The 20,705-nt window shown below is 37.7% G+C and overlaps 1 protein-coding gene across 2 annotated transcripts in view; it reads right to left on the reverse strand.

The window, feature by feature from the left end:
- Positions 1 to 16,457, reverse strand: part of LOC126822288 (uncharacterized) — a 45,508-nt gene extending 29,051 nt beyond the window's left edge. For both annotated transcript variants that reach the window (XR_008788128.1, XM_050551079.2), the window contains exons 1-2: positions 16,320 to 16,457; positions 3,442 to 3,658 (exon numbers count right to left, since the gene is read on the reverse strand). The gene's annotated coding sequence lies outside the window, so the exon portion shown is untranslated. The remainder of the gene's footprint in view (positions 1 to 3,441; positions 3,659 to 16,319) is intronic.
- Between the last annotated feature and the right edge of the window lie 4,248 nt (positions 16,458 to 20,705).

A 20,705-nucleotide genomic window follows, 5' to 3' on the forward strand; every position in this document is an offset into this window, starting at 1 on the left:
CCCGACGTCCTCGCGTGATCCCTTGTTTGAGAGATCATCACATTCAGGCAAGACGTCGTTGGTGTAGGGATCGTCAACACTGGGATAATCGACGCTGGAGCAATGTGATGTTTTCAGATGAGTCAAGGTTCACTGTTGATTTTTTGGATAGACGTAGGAGGGTGTGGCGTCGTCGAAACGAGCGCTTCCAAGACGTTAACGTCATCAGACATGATCGATTTGGGGGTGGTTCTGTTATGGTGTGGGGAGGCATCACTGTTGCTGGAAGAACGGCTTTACATGTTGTTGCAGGGCGTGTTACAGGCCAGTACTACCGGGACAACATCTTGGCAGTCCATGTTGTGCCGTTCGCACGACGTCATGGCCGCCGTTTCATCTTCCAGGATGACAACGCAAGATGTCACAGGGCCGGGATCGTTACAGGTTACCTCCAACAACAGAACATCACCACATTACCTTGGCCAGCACTGAGTCCCGACCTCTCCCCCATCGAGCATGTCTGGGACATGCTTGGACAGAGGTTACGTCAACGTCAACAACGTCCTGCCAATGTCCAAGAACTTGCTGCTGCGTTGCAACAGGAATGGAACAATCTGGACCAAAATGACCTTAGACGTCTCATTAGGAGTATGCCACGTCGGATCAATGCTTGTTTGGCAAACAGAGGAGGATTTACCCGTTACTGGCTTGGTTGTGATGCTGTGGTAACTTTGCTGTTTGACCCCGGGTATCATTTTACCCTTATAATGGTCAGTCTGTGCCTTACTTAGTCTAACGATCATTTGGAATAAATCGATGAATGTGAACTTCATTTCATTTTGTCATTTGTTTCTTCGTCAGTTTCATTAGGTGACTTTAATAACACTTAAAAATCAAATATCCCCTACTTTTTTTGAATAGTATATATATTCATATCTTTCTCATTTTTTTTTTATCTATTTGTGTATATACTTGATAACGACTTGTGAAGCCTTGTTGAAACGTCGCAGTGAAATAAACCATAATAATTGTTATCCATAAAAGTGTGTTTTTGATTTTGAGTATTATCAACCCACATATTACCCTTCTACACTGATCTTTAAAAATAAAAATTCTGGATTTATTGGCTGAGGTCCGTGTGCACTGGCAAGGATTGTATTATGTTATTTTTTCGTGGTCAAGGGCATACTCAAGGGCCGCCCCGGGTGGCTTAAACTCTAGCTACGCCACTTCTCTAGCTTTACCCAAAAGTATGAACAATAACACGTTATACACGAAATTTAAACTTACAAGGCGGCTCTCAAGTCTAATTCAACATGTACGTATTTTGCCAGGAGCGAATGAAATGATATATTGAATTTTTGGTGAGAACTTATTTATTCATTGGAATATATACAACGGATTTTATTTAATCATGTTTAATTACAAACACATGGGTGAGTTTTTAATAACCATAGTTAAGGAGTACGTTCATAAAGATAAAAAATAAATTTATATTCCGACCGCTCACACAAAGTCTCCGTTTGTTGTCTTGGCGGAGTTGTTTCCCTTTAGCTTCTACTTCAAACAAGCTTGTTTTTGATATTACCATCGGTCGAGGCGGACTTTAAGCCCCACGAACGAATGAACGACGACTCGACAAGTAAATGTTATTATAGTTAATAGTGTGGTTTCCCTTAAAGTTGCATTATGTAAGATTTATAGCCGTTGCTAAAATAGTTCAAAATTATATAATGAAAGCATAGATTGTTTATTATATCGTAGCAACGGTACTTGACAATAGATAGTAGATTGTCCATTTTTAAATTAAATTAAATTTCGTCCATCCGATGGTCTAGACTCTAAAGAGGTGATTATACGCTTGTCATGTGAATAAAAAATGTCTAAATAATAGTCTGTATTATAACATTTGAACTTAAAGCCAAAAGAAAGGCGGATTTAGCTCTTACATAATGCACCTTTAATTAGATTTATCAGTCAATCTGGTTTCCGGGTCTGATCAATTTCCGACGCTTATTGGACCAGCGCTCACTGTGTGGAGATTAGGGTATTTCACTTCATTACTGAATTGTAACATCAGCCTGATCTCGGTTATCTTAGGAATTCAATTTACGATTTTGTCGCAGTCTTAATAAACACAGTCGGCTGCATACACAAAGAAAAACTTAAGCACCCTATGTATTTTTCACGATGACTTGTCTTTCAAGGTTGCATAACTTTTTTCTTTGATAACTGGCAGTTTTGGGGAAATAAATCTATATTGTACAGTAGTTGGTTTAAAATTGATAACTTTTGCAAGTGCTGATTTATTATAAATGTTCAAAAAAGAAATGTTACATTTTCAAAATCGTGTAACTTATAGCCGATATTGTGATGATTTTTATTATCATAGGAACATAACTTAAAGGAGCTAAGTCGCTAATATTTGGGATCTAGAAATTGACACAAATGGGTCGCAATATATATAATAATGTAATATGAATGTATATAAACTTCTTTACATTCATTCGTTTCTGCTTTTACTCTAATTTCTAATCAGTTATTTTCGGCTAAATATGCCAGAAGTCTCAATCGAATGGCAATCTCTGGCGTCTTGTTATTCCAGTCTACACCGATAGTATTTATTGCGCATGCTCTCCAGATAAGAATATGTCGTCACCGTTTCACATGGAATATGTCCAGCCTCGTTCTTCGAGTCCCTTGTTACACATGACGCTGAAACGCATTATGGTACACAATTCGTGTACCAATGGTAAAATGTTTATGTTGTCTTAAATATTGGATATCAGAAGCCCATCTTTCCCCGGTAAGATCACAAAATTAATGTTGATTTAAAGTGACAAATAATTTGTGTTTTCAATGTCGAAGACTTTGGATGATAGTGAGTTAGAGACTTAGCTACTTTAAACTGCCGTCTATAATCGATTAGCTGCCAGACTTTTTTCTTAAATTTTGCTCAATCGGATGAGTTTGATTTAGCTTTTCTTGGAGATCTTTAATATTCCTCTGAAAACTCGTTTTCGCATTGTCCGTGGCTTCTTTGAAATAAAGTTTATAATACAAAAAACCTTTTATTAATATTGACCTAGCTCCAGCGCTATTTCTAGTAATGTTCCGATAGGTGCAGGAAAGTAAGGTGTTAATCTTCATTTCATTTTAAATTAAATAGCGATGGGTTTTTTCGCCGACGCTTTTCATAATTACAAATTTGATCTTATGGCATTTTGGACATTTGATAAATAAATGAGTATTATTGTTTTAAGAAAAGATGCATTAGTCATAGCACTATGCGAGGGGTGTCTGTTTAAAATGCGATCTACAGTAGAATAGTTGAAAATCAATAGTAAAACACCTTCGCGCATTGGTGCTTTACTTGCACTCGTGTCTAATTAGTCTCACTGCAGGTACGTTTATGTACAAAAACAATATTTTCTTATTTGTAAATAATCATATCGGTCTTACCTTGGGGTTGACATTTGTCCCACCTTCCTTTATTCTCCATTAACTGATTGTATTCCTAACAAATTGTTGTGCTATATTTCTGGAGACTTAAGTCACAGCTGACTTATAATGAATTATCCAAAATAACGTAAGAAGGAAATCCTTTGCTGCAACCATTTCGAAATGTTTTGTGTAAATAAAAAACATGCCCATTTAAATCCGTGTTGCTTTTATTTCCCTGAAAAAGGTAAAAGTTAAAACGCGTTTTATTACTGACAGTGACAACTGGTTTGTTTCATTATTTGCCGATAAGGGGGCGCAACTCCCTTAAGCCCAAGGATACAGACGGAGGCAGACCACCATTAAATTTCACCATCTCGGTGAATTGTAGTTCGCCTATTTATAGCAATTCTCTCTGTGTCTCTTTTCTCGCCCTTTGCATGTCCATTTTTGTTGATTTTTTGGTCTAGAATGAAGAAGAGGGTTTGAATTAACATATTCTGCCAGGTTTTGGTAAATATTCATGATTTTGAGGCGGAAGGATAACGGGGTTATCAGGTTGGCAACTAGTTACATGTTTTTAGCATGCTTCTTCAAGTTCGTGTATCTCAAAATTTTGTTGTTCAACCTCATAAAAATTTTAGTGCAAAGACATGACCAATGTTCCTCTGTCTGTAGTGAAAATATGGGGAAAAGTTAGAGGTGGGCAAAGAGGCCAGAATTAACATTGAAGTCAATGTGGAAATTAATGGTGGTCTACCTCCAGACAAATGTTTCCTATAATAAAATCTGCATTCAAACAACAGTTTTGGCCAGGAAAGGCTCATCAACTTCAGATTTTATTCTCTTGTATTTTAATATATTGACAGTCCTTCGATTGATGACCCAACCTCGTGGGTTTTCTCCGGGTCCTCCGGTTTCCTCCCACTGCTAAAGAGCACTACGCGCAAGCAAATTATTGAAATAAAATTAAACCATATGTTAGTCCCGAAATGACCTAGTTTGTGTCGAGTGGACGTTAAACCCCATTTCTCTCTCTCTCTCTCTCTCTCTCTCTCGATTGATGACAGCTATAGTTCATTGTCAAAATTGACCTTTTTCAAGGCAGTAAAAACGATTTTCTACCAAATGGCATCGATTTTACAAAGTTGTATGAGTGTGGGTGGCGTACGCAGCACTCGATTCTGACATTTCATTTAATTTGACCAAGAACCCCCCCCCCCTTCTTTTTAATTTAGGAAAAACACCCCTGAAGCCCCTATTTTACGGATTAAATTACATTAAATCTTGCACCACGGTTTTCATTTATATTTAAAAGGCTTCTCCGTCATAGAACGATTTCACTTTCATGTACTTTGATTTCTAAATTTGTATTATTTTTGTTGTGCATTTGAATGAAATGAACCGGGGGTTAGCTTCCTACTGTACCGACTTAGCTAATGAAGACAGGCATAGGCCACGCAGTGTGCTATGATGGAAATTTAGCCCGGACAGCGGCGCTACGGCCTACTCTTATTTGGAATTCCAACTGTTAAGGGGTTTTTTTTTACGTGCACGTCAATGTGTACACGGGACTTTGGTTTGACGTACCATCCGAACGACTATGTGTTGTCCCTTGCCATGGGAAACCACGCCGCAGAAATGAATCAGAAGCATTCGAATAAAGATACAAGAACAAAATCATTTTGTGTGGGTTTACAATTCAAACTGAAAAGCTCAAAGATAACATGGTAATATGTGCCCGATACGTGTTTAATAAGCGAAAACTCAGCCATGATTTATTTTAAAACACGTTTAGTCTTCTATAAATCGTCTTAACCATAGAAAACACAATTAGATCTATTACAGAAATTATTACATACCCACTGTCTGTTACGTGTACATTATCATCGAGACGTAGGTTTCATATTATCCTTCTGAGATAATTATATATACGACAGGTTACACTCATTCATTCATGTACAGTTTATAAATACAAACATTACATACACGCCTAATAACCTGCCGCTCTACAGGCTAGTTAATAGAGACTACTGATAAATGATGCGTGTACCTTAACGATCCTGGTGATCAGGACTATATTTGAATTTGTATATTATATTGACTATCGATTAATTACCGTATATGGCCAACGTCTACTAGAAGTTCAGGTCTACGAAAGCGTAACGAACATTACCAAATATGGAACATAAAACAATCACACACCTTCACAAAATATAAAATATAAGGGTTTCCAAGAAAATGTTTTTAAAAAAGTCCTAAACACATAATATTAACTTGTAATAAAACACACCAAATGCTGCTTTTAAAGGGGATGTTTCTGTTTTTGGAATGTTATAAGAAAAAACAAATATTGAGTTATGGTATACTGATGATATTTTTTCATAATTATTGTTTGTGAGGCAGTTTTGTCAACAGAGGACCTGTTCATTAACATCATTTCGTGTAGACATTTTGTTTACACCTATATAAAAGTGACCTCATCGCCTTAAAACATTTACTATTAACATCATTATAAACATGGTTAAGATTCAGTTTGCTAAGATCTTTAAAATAACAGCCAGAATAATAACAACAAAAACCATGACGTTGTGTTTAAAATGTCTTTCCCTGCGAAGCTATGTCTGATAAATTGGCTGGTAATCTTTAACGTCAATTGTCTCGACACCTCATTGAAACCGGTAGTAAAGTTGATAGTTTCAACAACTGACCAATAATACAATATAGTTGTTGTGGTTTCCCTTAATTTTAATATTTCATACGGTTTGTTTTGTCTTACTTTGACCAATCTTTAGATACCGTTGCTTCTACCGTCTCATAAAGGGACATAACTCTTAAAGGACCCGTTGAAACTATTGACATTGCTCAGCACACAGATTACAAACACCGTTTATGCAGTGTATTAATGAAGTGTCCCTTTAAAGAATTATGTTTGCTTTACCTTCTATCATCTTGACTATATATGGTAATAAGTGTGGTATTGAGGATCATGTGATATCCCCAAGGACGCCAGTATACAGTAAGAGAATTGGTTCAATAGCTAACTGACTACAGGCAGAAATGTAACATTCCCTTATATGGTAGTACAATGATATTTAAGCCCGATTCAAGGACCTAACAGTGATTTGGGTGATTTTCGTATAGTCAACTAACACTGTAACTCTTTTGAGAACAACTTATGCTTTAAATTATGAAAACTATGACATAATAGACCTACAGTCAACCAGCTAGCTATTTTCACATAAATACTTTCACCATAACTACAGTGTATAATGGAAACAGTGTGCGATATTACTGATGAGACCACAGGTAATTATATTATTTGTACTCAGTACCAATTATGTTTCATCGGGCAGTCAAATAGCTTCGATTCTAATATATGAATATTTCTGAGAGTTAAAATCGACAATTTTAAATCATTTGAATTTCGCTGGTGTCCGTTTCACTTCCGGTTGTGGGGTTGAGGTACTATTGAAAGAAAAAGCACCAAATCGAATATACATGTATATATTTTTGATATTTCTGAAAAAAATGCATTGCATTGGGTTTTTCCGCGTGAACCAATCTTACAATCTACCCGCTCCCTACCACCACCACCAGCAGCAGCAGCAGCAGGCTCTCTGATCGCCACCATTTAGACTTGCTTTCGAAAGTATATATAACTGATTAAGAAGAAACAGTATATCAATATTTCGAAACTTTATAATTGGCCTCGTATCCTTCCAGGGATAGCAAAAGACGTGTTAGTTGTGTGCATTCTTCAGACGACACGTGGTATCTGATGTTCTAGAAAGACTATGTATACCTGCCACGTGTATGGTATCCGCCACTACTTACTACTAATTGGAGCGATTGTTTGGGTATGAATTTTGTAAGACGAGGGCTACGGGGTAGAATATTGCTGGCTAAGTGAGTAAGACGGAGGGCATTGTAAACCCACACAAAATGATTTTATTCTTGTATTTTAATTCGAATGCTTCTGAATTAATTTTTCCGTCGTGGTTTCCCCTTGTCAGTGGTGTAGAACGAAGGACCTACCAATGTACAACGTATAATCGTTCGGATGGGACGAAAAAACCAAGATCCCGTGTACACATTAGCGTGCACGTATAAAATGCCCTGGCAGTTGGAATTCGATGTAAGAGTAGGCTGTAGCGCTGCTGTCCGGGTAAAATGTTCCTCATATCACACTGTATGGTGTAAGCCCGTCTTCATTAGCCCAGTCAGAGTAGGACCTTTAACTCATTTTAATCACATTCTATAGCTACAAAAGTACAAGAAACCGTTGGCGTTTTGAACTGGGAGCTACGGTGGCTAAGTGGGTAAGACGCTGGCTCGCTAGTTTGGAGGTCGCGTGTTCGATCCCTGCATTGGCGGAGAAAGTTCATCGGCATTTTCCGACGTGATTTCTCCTTGTCAGTGGTGCAGAACGGAGGGTTGTCTAGTTGTCTAGTCATTCGGATGAGATTAAAAACCGAGGTCCCGTGTATACATTGGAATTCGATATTAGAGTAGGCCATAGTGCCGCTGTCCGGGCAAAATGTCCCTCATAGCACACTGTATGGCGTGTGCCCGTCTTTATTATCTCAGTCGAAGCAGAACAATAGGACGTTAAACCTCATTTCATTTCATTTCACATTTGAACTCATCGTATATAAAGTGTTATCCGGTGTTCTGTAATAGTGGGTCAAGTAACGGGTCGATATCGCACTGGATCCTGCATTATTTCATACACGCGACATAATAACAGAGTCAATGCAAAAGGTCGTAACGGGTCAATAACGAATTGTAAGATCCTTTTACAACTCTCGACTTCTTGAGCAAAATCAACAGTCATAATTCCATATAAGGTAATACCGCGATAAGACGTTACCAGGTATAAAAATAATACTTGTCAATGAATTTCGCCAGATAGCTAATAACTGGACTGAATAATCGTAGATTTGTGTTGCGCAAAGTCATCAGCGATATCAGTACAACGTGGCTTAATGAAACAATGTGTCGGTATATTTACACACATACATAGAGAGATTACGATATAAAGCAGATTATTATAACTTCGGGTGTAGAGATAATCCATAATACACGTTTATATAATAGCTGGACACCTTTTCTGGTTATAGGTGTGTTTGATTGATCAGTTGTATACCAAAATCCGGAATCGTTTAATTACATTCAACAATTTGCTCCTTATATCTGCTAAGTTCAAACTTACAGTTTAGGTTTAGAACAGCTTTTTATTTTAACCAGAAGTAAAGTTAGCACAGTCTCAGATTCAATTGGAATCACTTCAATCAAACAAACCTGTTTGAGATAAGCAAGATTAGTAAACTATAGAAAGGGAGATAATACAGATAGTTTTCCTAAAAACGATGTTCACATCCATTCAGTTTTCTCAACTGAAACTATCTGTATAGTCGAGGAACGTTAAAGAGCTGTATCTGAATCAACAAACGGGATATTTAAATAACAGTGGTTATTGACGGGAGGTGCTGATACAACGCACTATTATGGATATGGGTAGGTTTTTTATATATATTATCTTTATAGTGACAAAATTAATTGTGTGAGTTGTTCCAAGAATAAGAAGAACGAGAATGCTTAAAAGTTTCATCTAATAATACACTGTATAATAAAAGTGTCACTTTGATTATTCAAATTTCGTAATAACATCCAGAGGCGGATCGAGGGGGGGGGGGCTTTTTCAAAATTCCTAGATCCGCCCCTGACATCTCCAATAAATTTAATTGATATAAATAAGAAAGCTTGTATGTAATCCTATTTTTGATTGATATGTGTTCACCATACTTTGAATAATACAGTTACTCAATAAAAACAGTTGGTGTTGCGCCACCAAAGTTCTTCCCAAACAACACAAACACTTTTAAACATGGTTTGAACAGGGTAAATTTTATACCACAGCTTGCGTTTTTAAAACAATACGTCTTCACAAATGTAACCAACTATAGCAAAGATACACTAAACAACTGTAATCGATATTCGTGATCAACTGGGGAATATCTCTAATTGTAGTTGTTAAATGGTATTAAACGAGTGTATACTACATTTCCACCAAAATATGTAATTAACATCGGGGAAAGATTTCCAAAATATTGCACCGTATGAAGGGTTGCAAAAGTGTTTGTGTACTAAATTTGGGTGCTTTAAAAAAACACCTCAAGTCAAGTAACGCCCTAAATTTTGGTGGACCGTAACCAAAGCATGAAATACATACCAAGGTTGTAGATCCTTTGGTACGCATCAGACCACATCTTTTTGGGGTTATGGCGAAAAATGGGAAGTGTGTACAAAGTGGACCCTCTGTAATACTATAAGGTTTATTTTAGCTTTAAGAAAGGTGTTCTGTTTAATATAGAAATTCGTTACCTGCATGATGTGTGACGAAAACTAGGGTAATGAAGTAGCTTGCATTATTCTACTATCTTAGACTAACTCACCGACAGTTATGTCAGTATCCATTGCTGGAAGTAGGGTACTATAGTCCAGTTATCTTGTGCACAGACTAGTACAATTAACTAGAATAATGTTGACGTAAAACGGTGCCTATACGAAACACTTACCCAAAAATGGTAATTGTCCCGCCCTAATATATGACGCATTATGATATCTATATAGGAGAGATATGGTTTGATGTACCTTCAGATATCACAGAGCGGCCCGAGAGGGGGACATGGTAGCCACCTCGGCTTAGAGGCTAGGGTGAACACATCATCCTAGCGCGAACCTTATGTAAAACTATCAAGAAGTATGTGGCTATTGCCACGTTTAAGCCGTTCTGGTCTGAGTTAGAAAGGATATTAAACTCAGACCGTCATGGATATTTTAATAACTCGAAAAGTACTATCATAACTTTGTAGTTTGCTGTATGTATTTAATTATATAAACTTAGTAACAACATAAACGGTGTTCCATAGTCAGTTAATTGATGATTGAAATAATTGATCCCACAACGTGAAGTCGAAGAAAGTCATAGACGATTGTGTCACAGCCTATATCTTATTTGGAGTCTGTGACCGGGATAATCACATCTACCCCGTAGTGTCACACCTCTAGAGACCACCAATGTATGTTAGGTTTCAAAAGATCTCAAATGGGAGTAATTTCGGTCCGCATCGGGCCTTATCTACCTGGGCCCCGTTTCTCGAAATCTTAACTAAGGATAAAATCCAAATTTTAGTAGATACTCCAATATTGATTGGCTAAGCACTAAAATTAGTCTAATATTATCCAATCAAATTACTAAAATTTGGATTTTATCTTAGTTAATTTTCGTGAAACAGACCCCTGGTTTAAGGTTCCTGCGTTTTACGAAAAATGCATAACGAATTTTCATTGGGGTCATGAGAGGACGAATCCTGTTCAGTTTTACTCGACCTTCTGTTCAGGAATTACACCACATTTTCCGAAAACCTTGACAATGCGAGAAAGATTCCTTTTCCATCCACCTCTTGGAAAATGTGGGTACATCTTGCATGGCAACCGCTTTTTATTATCGTCTATTATACCTTAATTAATTATTGTTAATTCAAATGACGTACATTGATGAATAAACTACATTATCCAGCCCATAATCAACACTCGATTCCATCGATAGCCTGTAATATTTACTGGATTAGGATCCGATTTGTTGCTCAACTTTCATTCATGAGTTAATCATGAAATGGATAATCGAGACTATGTTTTATATCGTACCGACTTTAGTAATGATGATCGCGGCTAGGCCGAAAATTCAATCGCTAAATTCTCGGTTCAGGGTGGATCAATATGACTGGATTTTCAGCAAATTTACTTTACATTATCTAGTTTTTAACTATACTAATGTCCAAAAGAAAGTATACACTGTGCATTTTGTGCTGCATCAGCCAAAGTCGTGTTTCCATGGTATACGGTATTTGGGTAGAATGTCAATTTGTTTCACATTTTTATTTTGCTTAGAAATGTTGAGTTTGGCGCAAGAGACAAACTCAGTAATGCTTTATCAAATGTTTTTAATCTAAACAAAACTTAGTCATACTTTTAGTGTGTATACTTTCTTTTGAACATCAGTATAATATATAGTGAGAACTGCCAGCCCTTTATCTAATCTCCCATAATGTATCTTTAATTAATGTCTAATTAATAATTTAGATAACATTTCAGGCCTAAAGAAAGACCCGCAATAGGCAGATTTGGCTCTTGCATAATGTATGTTTAACAAACACAATTTATATGGGAAACAATCATATAGCACGCCGTTTCGACAAGTATTTTCTTAGTGTTTTTAAAAAGTACCCGATGGGTGACTGAGTGGACTCTAATGCACGCTATTGCATTGCCTATGGGGAGGTTGGATGACCGAATAGTTAGCACGTGCGCGCTGTATCATAAGGTCTGTCATTGAGTCAACTGGCGTTGTTTCGATTCCTCGTCTCGATTGTACGTGACAAGGAGTAGGGTCGCCTATCCAACCTCGTGGTACTTCGGTTTCCTCCAACGGCTAAAGACCCCTACGCGCAAGCGAATTATTGAAATCAAATTGAGCCATGTGTTAGTCCCGGAATGACCTAGTTTGTGTCGAGTGGACGTTAAACCCCATTTCTCTCTCTCACTCGCATTGCCTAGGAAAGTTGTGGCTTGGTGCGTGAACTTGGCAATGCGTATAGGGTCGCCTGCCTAACCTCGTGGGTATTTCTTTATTTAATATTACTTTTTGTTGGTGCAATATAGCCTGATTGGAGCTGACGTGCCATAAAACTCCATTTCATTTCAGTTCACCTCGATGGTTTACACCGGGTACTCAGGAGAGCATTAAATAAAGTGGACTTTGGCGTGGTACCTTATAGTGACTTAAAAAAAAAAAAAACAACGTAATCGCCCGGATGAAATTTAGGCAATATACACTTTAAATTACATCAGTCAAGAAGAAAGTGCAATATAATTAAATACTCAGACGTGTACATAGAAACATGACACATTGTTATTTACTTCAGAAACCGACATAATGCAACGTGGTTAATAGAATAACAAGCCACGCTGTTTGGTCACGTGATATAATAATGCGGTCACGGGAAATACCCGAATGATGTAATGTCTGTTAGAGCGTATGCGCTAAATGACGACGCTACTATTAATAGTTTTGATGTTATGGTCTTGTGACTGATGAGATCATGTCTCCGCCCATATCATTCGATCCATTCACGATGCCGTTGTATTATTAAGTGTGTTGTGGTTTGCGATGAATATCTATGAACATTAGATACATGTCGGCGATGTGTATGAATCACGATGTAAATAAACAAAACGCGGATTTTACAATCGTACGATATCAACACCTGGGATGAATTGAATTGAAATAGGGTTTAGCGTCCTACTTATACACTTGAGTAGAAAATAGGAGTGTATTTTCTTAAAACCGAATTCTTTCTCTGACTTGCCCACCAATTCTAGTCTCGACGGGGTTAAACCTAATAAACTTTGTACTAATATTTATTACTAATCTTTGCTAGATATATTTATATTGTCGGGTAAAATATATATATATATTTGATAAGCAACATCGTAGATCAAATCCAAAATATTTTGTTTCTAAGTTATTCTAAGTTATAGAATATCAATAATTGTCGGACATACTAAAAACATATCAACAATACTGGAGTTACCGTTTGCAAAGGTGTGGGGGGGATGGCCGAATGGTTAGCACGTGCGCGCTGCGCTGTGTCATGCGGTCTGTCATTGAGTCAACTGGCGGGGTTTCGATTCCCCGGCTGTACGTGACAAGGAGTAGGGTCGCCTGTCCAACCTCGTGGGTTTTCTCCGGGTCCTCCGGTTTCCTCCCACTACTAAAGACCCCTACGCGCAAGCGAATTATTGAAATAAAATTGAACTATGTGTTAGTCCCGAAATGACCTAGTTTGTGTCGAGTGGACGTTAAACCCCATTTTTCTCTCTCCCCGTTTGCAAGGAGTCGTCGCTGCCATGGCAAATTCTCTTCTGCGTGTGCATGTGTGCATGTATTCTACCGAAATGTCATACTATCATCTACGTTGTTTCCTTGGACAAATCCTTCCAGTCAACAGGACTTTATCCATGTGTAGTCTACCGCCATTTGAAGTTTACATTGGTATATATTGATTCCACATCGCTGTCTTTGTGTGGCTTAGGAAAGAAATAATAATTATTTTATCATTTTCTTACAAGCCGCTCATTTTTCCATGAATGTTTGTTTTTTATATGATCGGATGTTCTTGTTTAAAAAAAATAGTATACATTAAAATAGTACATGTTTAATATGTATTTTTAAAGGATATGTGAAGGGTCTGGCGTGTGTGCCTTAACACTGCCTTTAAATTAAATTACTATAATCATCAAATTACTTATCCTTAAATAGGAGCCGCGGTGGCTCAATAAGAAATACGTTGCTTCTTCTTCTTACGTACGGCTTTACGTTAAGCTCCCACCTTCGGAGATATCGCAAACAAGTGTTTCCTGAGAAACTTGCCAGAGAAGCCATATAATAGGTTGGAGACGCGGGATAGATTAGGAGGCCTATTCGATTCCGTTTCCTTAAATAAGGATACATTGCCTTTAGCAGTGTCGCGTCAAATGTAATTTTCATCCAAAGGAGTTGCCCCGGGTACTAATAATAGGGTATCGTAAGGGAAACCGAAAAAGATGGCGAGCGTATGCAATCTGACCCGCGTTGCCATCTGTGTCATTGTCTTGCCAAAGCCAGGTTAGTTGTGTGGGTAAATCTGACTGGCAGCTGGACCTAGGGGCCCACCGCCTGTCCGACTTAGGCCCTTTGGTATCAAGTAAACATTCACCGGGCCAGGCGTCGTGGTGCCATTGGCAAAGAAACGGTCCCATCCAGGCCACCCGATATGCTTTCACGTAGTTATGTCCGATTAATAGTTGCCCTCTCGATGATCACTTATGGATCCCATCCGTCGGATGTTGGGGTAAACCTCAAGTCGTCGCAGAGTAGAACACTCTTCTTCACCTGCCCGGGTCAAACCGTAAGGTCTTGGGTACCAATATCACACGCGAAGGTGGGTTGGATGGCCGAATGGTTAGCGCGTGTGCGCTGTATCATTAGGTCTGTCATTGAGTCAACTGGCGTGGTTTCGATTCCCCGGTTGTACGTGACAACGAGTAGAGTCGCCTGTCCAAACTCGTGGGTTTTCTCCGGGTCCTCCGGTTTCCTTCCACTACTAAAGACCCCAACGCGCAAGCGAATTAGTGAAATAAAATTGAACCATGTTTAACCAGTTCTATGTGATAATGACTTGACACCACTATTGACCTTTAAGGTGTTATTTGTTTACAATAACCGTCGGCCATCGCAATTGTATATCGATAAAGGAAATTTGTTATTTTATTTTTAAACATCAAATTGCTTCTTTACAAATTTTCAGTTATTTTACTGACGTAGCTTATATGCGCCCTTTAATTGTTTGTGGAATGAAATAGTAGTATAGGGTCTGGCCCTAACTGACACTTGTGGTGATTCATATTTAGTGCAATCTGACATCAAATCTTAAAATACACCCATTAGAGAATATTAGTGTAAAATTATTATTCGGGTTAGTATTCAGTCCTAATTTTTGAAAGCCAATACGGTCCATGGCCAAAATAAAACCTAACTGAAAATTAGGCAGAACATTTCATTTCATATTAGCTTTAAGAGACCTTTTGAACTAATTATACAACTGATTTTTAGAATTGGTTCCGTTTATTAAAGGTACATTATGTAAGAGCTAAATCTGCCCGTAGCAGTTCTTTTTTCTGGCTTCAAATGCTATATAAAGTATTATTTAGACATTTATTCACCTGACAAGCCCATAGCCAACTCTCTAGATGGTTGAGATATTGAGTGGATTAAACAATTTCTACCATATTTTTAAAATGAAAAATCGAGATTTCGCTCAGAATAAAGTTATTTGACTAAAATGTTAAAGATACATCAGGGAGATTAGATAACGAGCTGGCAGTTCTCGAGTAATAGTTAAAAACTAGATAATGTAAAGGGAATTTGCTGAAAATTTCAGTCAAATTGAACCGAGATTTTAGCGATTGAATTTTCGTCCAAGCCTCGATCATCATTAATAAAGTTAGTACGATAAAAAAAACATAATCTCAATTATCCATTTCATGATTAAATCATGAATGGAAGTCGAACAGCAAATCGGAGCCTAATCCAATAAACATTGCAGGCTAACGATGACATCGAGAGTTCATTATGGTCTGGAAAGGTTAATTAATGTCTAATTTCAGGCCTAAAGAAAGACCGACAATGGCCAGATTTAGCTCTTGCATAATTTTATGTTTAAAGATATTCATTTTTCATTATAGCAAGAACAGTCAGCTCTTTATCTTACTTCATCTGACAAAAACCATACGCGCCGAAGGAGGGCTCGGGGACCTTTGTGACGACTTTCATTAATTTACAAAAGATATATAACTCTGTCAATGATGGTTATTTTATACGCACACCAACGTAAAATATACACGGGTCTTCGTTTTTCGTCCCATCCGAACGAGTAGGCGCTGTCCGTGTCAGACCCCCCCCCCCCCCGTCCTGCATCAAAATCCTGGGATCGAAGGGGGGACCTCCATGTTAGTGAGCCATCGTCTCACCGCGGGTCCCTTACATAATACATGATGTTTGCAATGTCCTTTATACTTTCTTTAATCATGCAAAAAAAAAAACCCCAAAAAACGTCTTTATTTTTCGGAAGACTTACGGTGTTCTTTTTTAAATATTCAATTAATATTCAAAATGGTTAGTATCATATACCTATAGATAATTAGTATAAAGCGTTTGACAGATTAACACGTGTATTGACACATTGATATTGCGTAACCAAATTTTGCAACTGATAATTTCGTGATTGACCTACCTGTACAGATTCTGACGTATTGCACATAGGTGTACTGATCTGGTAGTGCAGCTGATCGATGTACGCGCATATCACCGCAATAACATCATTGTGAAATCAATTTCATTGAGTAACTCTTCCTTTAGCAGACTGACAAGGAGATCATTCCCTTACTATAAATAGAATCACGAGACGTTTGGCGCGTTAATCTCTGAATCATCGGTAAATAAAATCCGTTGGCCTGATTAAAAGACAGCCCCACCAGTAGTTAACACAAACTACTATGATTCACATTATTTACAAACATTCAGCATGTGACACGTTGGCAAATATTTCGTAATACTACTATGATAAAATTTCATACCAAACATAATGGGGACATTTTTTAACCAAGCCTCCAGGAGTATTTTAACTATTAAAAAAAAGTCTTCATTCATAATAACACAACTTATAAATAAACATCTTCACAATACAAGAAAACTGCAAGAAGCCATCCAAATCAAGAGATTTAAACCTGAACTTAATAGAGACAAGGGATTATATCTTCCAGGGGGTTATGATATCATAATTAATTCGTAATCAGTATATTTGATGTCCATTTTGTATTGTTATTATTCTTCTTTTTATTATTCCTTTGATGGCTTCAGATTGGTTATAGTTTTTGTTACCTTCTTGCCATTATACGAACTCACACACATTACGCTGTCACTACTTACATGAAAACGATAGGAGGGCCTTGTTGAAACGTAGTGTGAAATAAACTCAGTATTGATTTACTACTTCTTAGTTTATTGCATGCAACGTTTCAATACATTGATAGGTACTTTTTCGCGTCTATAATGTCATTCAAGGATATTTTTTCCTCTCATGTAATTATGATCATAGATGTTTTGGTATTAGAGTTAGGTACCTAACCTATGGATCCGTATGTTTCATTAAGCGTACGTGAAGTTACATACACGTAGTAAGTTCAATAATAATGTGAACCTGTACAGTGAGTCACCAAGACTAAATGAGTATGGCACTAGCTGGGTCACTAACCAGGGTGTCCCGGGCTCGACAAAATGAAATGAAATGGCGTTTAACGTCTTAGTGTTCTGTGCCGTACTGGGCTAATGAAGACGGTCATACGCCATCCAGTGTGCTATGAGGGAAATTTTTCCCGGACAGCTGCACTACGGCCTACTCTCATATCGAATTCCAACTCTCAATCGATCTTTTACGTGCACGGGACCTCAGTTTTCCGTCATATCCGAACGACTAGATAGCTGTCCTTGCCAGGCCCTCCATCCCGGGCTCTACAAGGAATTGCGTATACACGTAGTCGCATGGGTAAGACACAAAACAAATGTCTTGTGTCATTGGAAAGACTTTAAAAATCCACCGAAAGCTGCAAATCGAAATTAGAGCCTAGTCCCAATGCCCGGGCAAGATTTTCCACATAGCACACAGCTACATATTTGTATTCTAACCTTTCATATCACGACCTACCTATCACCCCTTGTCCCTGTCCCGTATATATTAGGTATGACGAAATATTAAGTTACCAAATATACTAATTTTTGGATTTCCACAATGGAAACATCGAGCAGGTTTCGTCAGTAGATATGATGCAATGTTACAGGAGAGTTCCGACAACTGAACGTCGTCATATTGCCACAATCTAACGTAAAATGAATGTCAACTCAAATTACTGTAATACGTGTTATATTTTTCAAAAGGACGAGGCACTTGTAATTATTAAAAACGTTGGCCTGTCGCGTTTTAAAACTTCATTTGTTTCTAAACGTTAAAATAAGGCGAACAATTTTGAGCAAATTCTTAAGTCTAAGAATTTGCCTGTTTCAGGAAATTTTAACTAAGATAAAATCCAAATTTTAGTAATTTGATTGGATAATATTAGATTGATTTTAGTGCTTCGCCAATCAAAATTGAAGTATCTACTAAAATTTGGATTTTATCTTTAGTTAAAATTTCGTGAAACAGGGCCCGGGGCCAGAAGGTCCAGGAGTTGGCCGAGAAAGTGCCTCGGAATTTTTCAGCGTGTTGCGGGACGAAGCGCCTGATCAGGAACAGTGTCTAATCGTTCGGGTAGGATAAAAGACCGAGGTCTCGTGTATATCATTGGCAAGAGGTGGCGGAAACGTCACTGTTGGGGCAAAACCCCCGTCTTCATTATCACGGGTGGCACAGAAAAGTTAAACAAATTTCAGTTCAATTCATCTATATATTAAGGCCTCCACACCAAAGCTCTTGTTATTATTACTCAGTGTGCTTTTTGGTCATGTTCTTCACAGTATCGCATATTCCTTAATTACTACAAATATTGAACATGTGGGCGTTATTTAAACTTTTCTAAAATCTTCAGAATAACACAAGTTAGAAGCGAAGGCACTAACTCAAAATTGTCCATAATATTCGAAATTAAAAACACGAATTGGAATTCATATATTGATGTTGTTATCTTTTCATGGAAATATGGGATCCTAATATTCAATATTTAAGACACACGGAACATTTTAAAATCAGTACACGAGTCGTGTAGTCTATGGTTTCATGCGGCATTTGTAATGAACAAAGAAAAAACATATCCTACAAGACGATGCGGATGTTATTAGTAATGGCTGATTCACAAACGGCAAACTAATAAAATAAAAAAACCCGCGAAGAATAGTCTAAGCAGGCGGAGACAACAATCGTTCAGTTTGGACTGTTAACGTATTTCACAGAATATAATTGATTAGAAATTAGAAGAATCTTTTAAAAAATTGAATATATAATATTAAATCGCTTTATATACATTCATATTACATTAAAATTTGCTTTTTGACCCATATTTTGCTATTTTAAGGTTAAGACAAATAGAGCCATACACCCTTTAATAATCGTGACTTATCGGTTGCGTACAAAGCTACTTTCATAAAATAATTACCTATAGCACTTTTAATATATGTGTCAATGTATTTAGTATTGAATGAGTTGGTATTAAGATTAATACATGTATAACCGCGGTGCCCGGATCACCTATGAGTAATTTGTACTATACAGGTTTATCAATGTGTAATGACTACAATAGTTATTTTATTGACCTTCGGGGAAAATAATCGCCGACTTCTCTTTCATCTAATCTATTGACAGGTGAGTCAGATGACCACGTGGACTAAACTGTCAACATAGAAACCAAAATAAATATAAACAAACAAGTCTCTGAATGATTGCTTGACTTAGCTAAATAAAAGATTGATTAACATATCCAAATAGGAAGATTGTGTGACACAGGTGTTATGGTTTCGATCCTAGGCTTGTACGTGACTATAGTAGTAGGGTCGCTTATTTCTCTGCGCCCCCCCCCCCACACACGCTGCTAGAGCACAGAAAGGACCTAGGTAGCGAACTTTAAGGAACCCTCTGACCTAACCAGGCGTCAAAGGGCGGAGGTTTTGGAGAATGGATGAATGAATGACATAGTAGGATATTATGTTTAAATTAGGTAAATTCCTTTATAACCTAGATAGATATGGAATATCTATGTGTATTTACTTTACTACTCATAGCTAAGTAGCACTCATCATAGGTTAGAGAAGGTCACTCATAACATGAATTCATGTCATGAGACTGTCTTAATATTTCAATCGAAGCCGCTTTTTCAACCTGGATGACATGCATTTGTTCAAAGAAATTAGGGTCTCGTGCTTTTTATTAGTCATTACTCACTCAACCCTGTTAAAGATTTAATTTGCTTTAAGATTAGAGTGGTAATCTTTTGGAATTTGTTTATGTTAAGTTACTTTTTGTAGTGATTTGATGTTTTTTCACAAAGACGAGAATTAAAGCCTAACTTAATCTTTATGTTCACTGATTATAGAATCATCGAATACTACATCGTCAATACCCAGAAGACAAACGCATCCTCGAATTACTAATTACTCAAAAAATAGTCACCCTAACCTATGTTGTATATTTCTAAAATTAAGCATCAATTTTACAAGTATACTTGGTGTTGACAGCGGAAATTCATCGGGATCCCGAATATCGTGTGTACAGGAAGGATGGGGGGGGGGGGGGGGGCTTTTAAGGAAAGGTGTCTAGTTGTTCAGATGGGACACACAGCCGAGGACCCATTTGCAGATGGGGTTTAACGTACACTCGACACAAACTAGGTCGTTTCGGGACTAACATATGGTTTAATTTTATTTCAGTAATTCGCTTGCGCGTAGGGGTCTTTAGCAGTGGGAGAAAACCGGAGGACCCGGAGAAAACACACGGGGTTGGACAGGCGACCCTGCTCCTTGTCACGTACAACCGGGGATTCGAAACCACGCCAGTTGACTCAATGACAGGTCTTATACAGCGCGCACGTGCTAACCATAGATCGGCCATCCACCCCCCCCCCCCTCCATCAATAGC

The sequence above is a fragment of the Patella vulgata genome, chromosome 5 (genome assembly GCF_932274485.2).
Source record: "Patella vulgata chromosome 5, xgPatVulg1.2, whole genome shotgun sequence".
Taxonomy (NCBI): Eukaryota; Metazoa; Mollusca; class Gastropoda; family Patellidae; genus Patella; species Patella vulgata.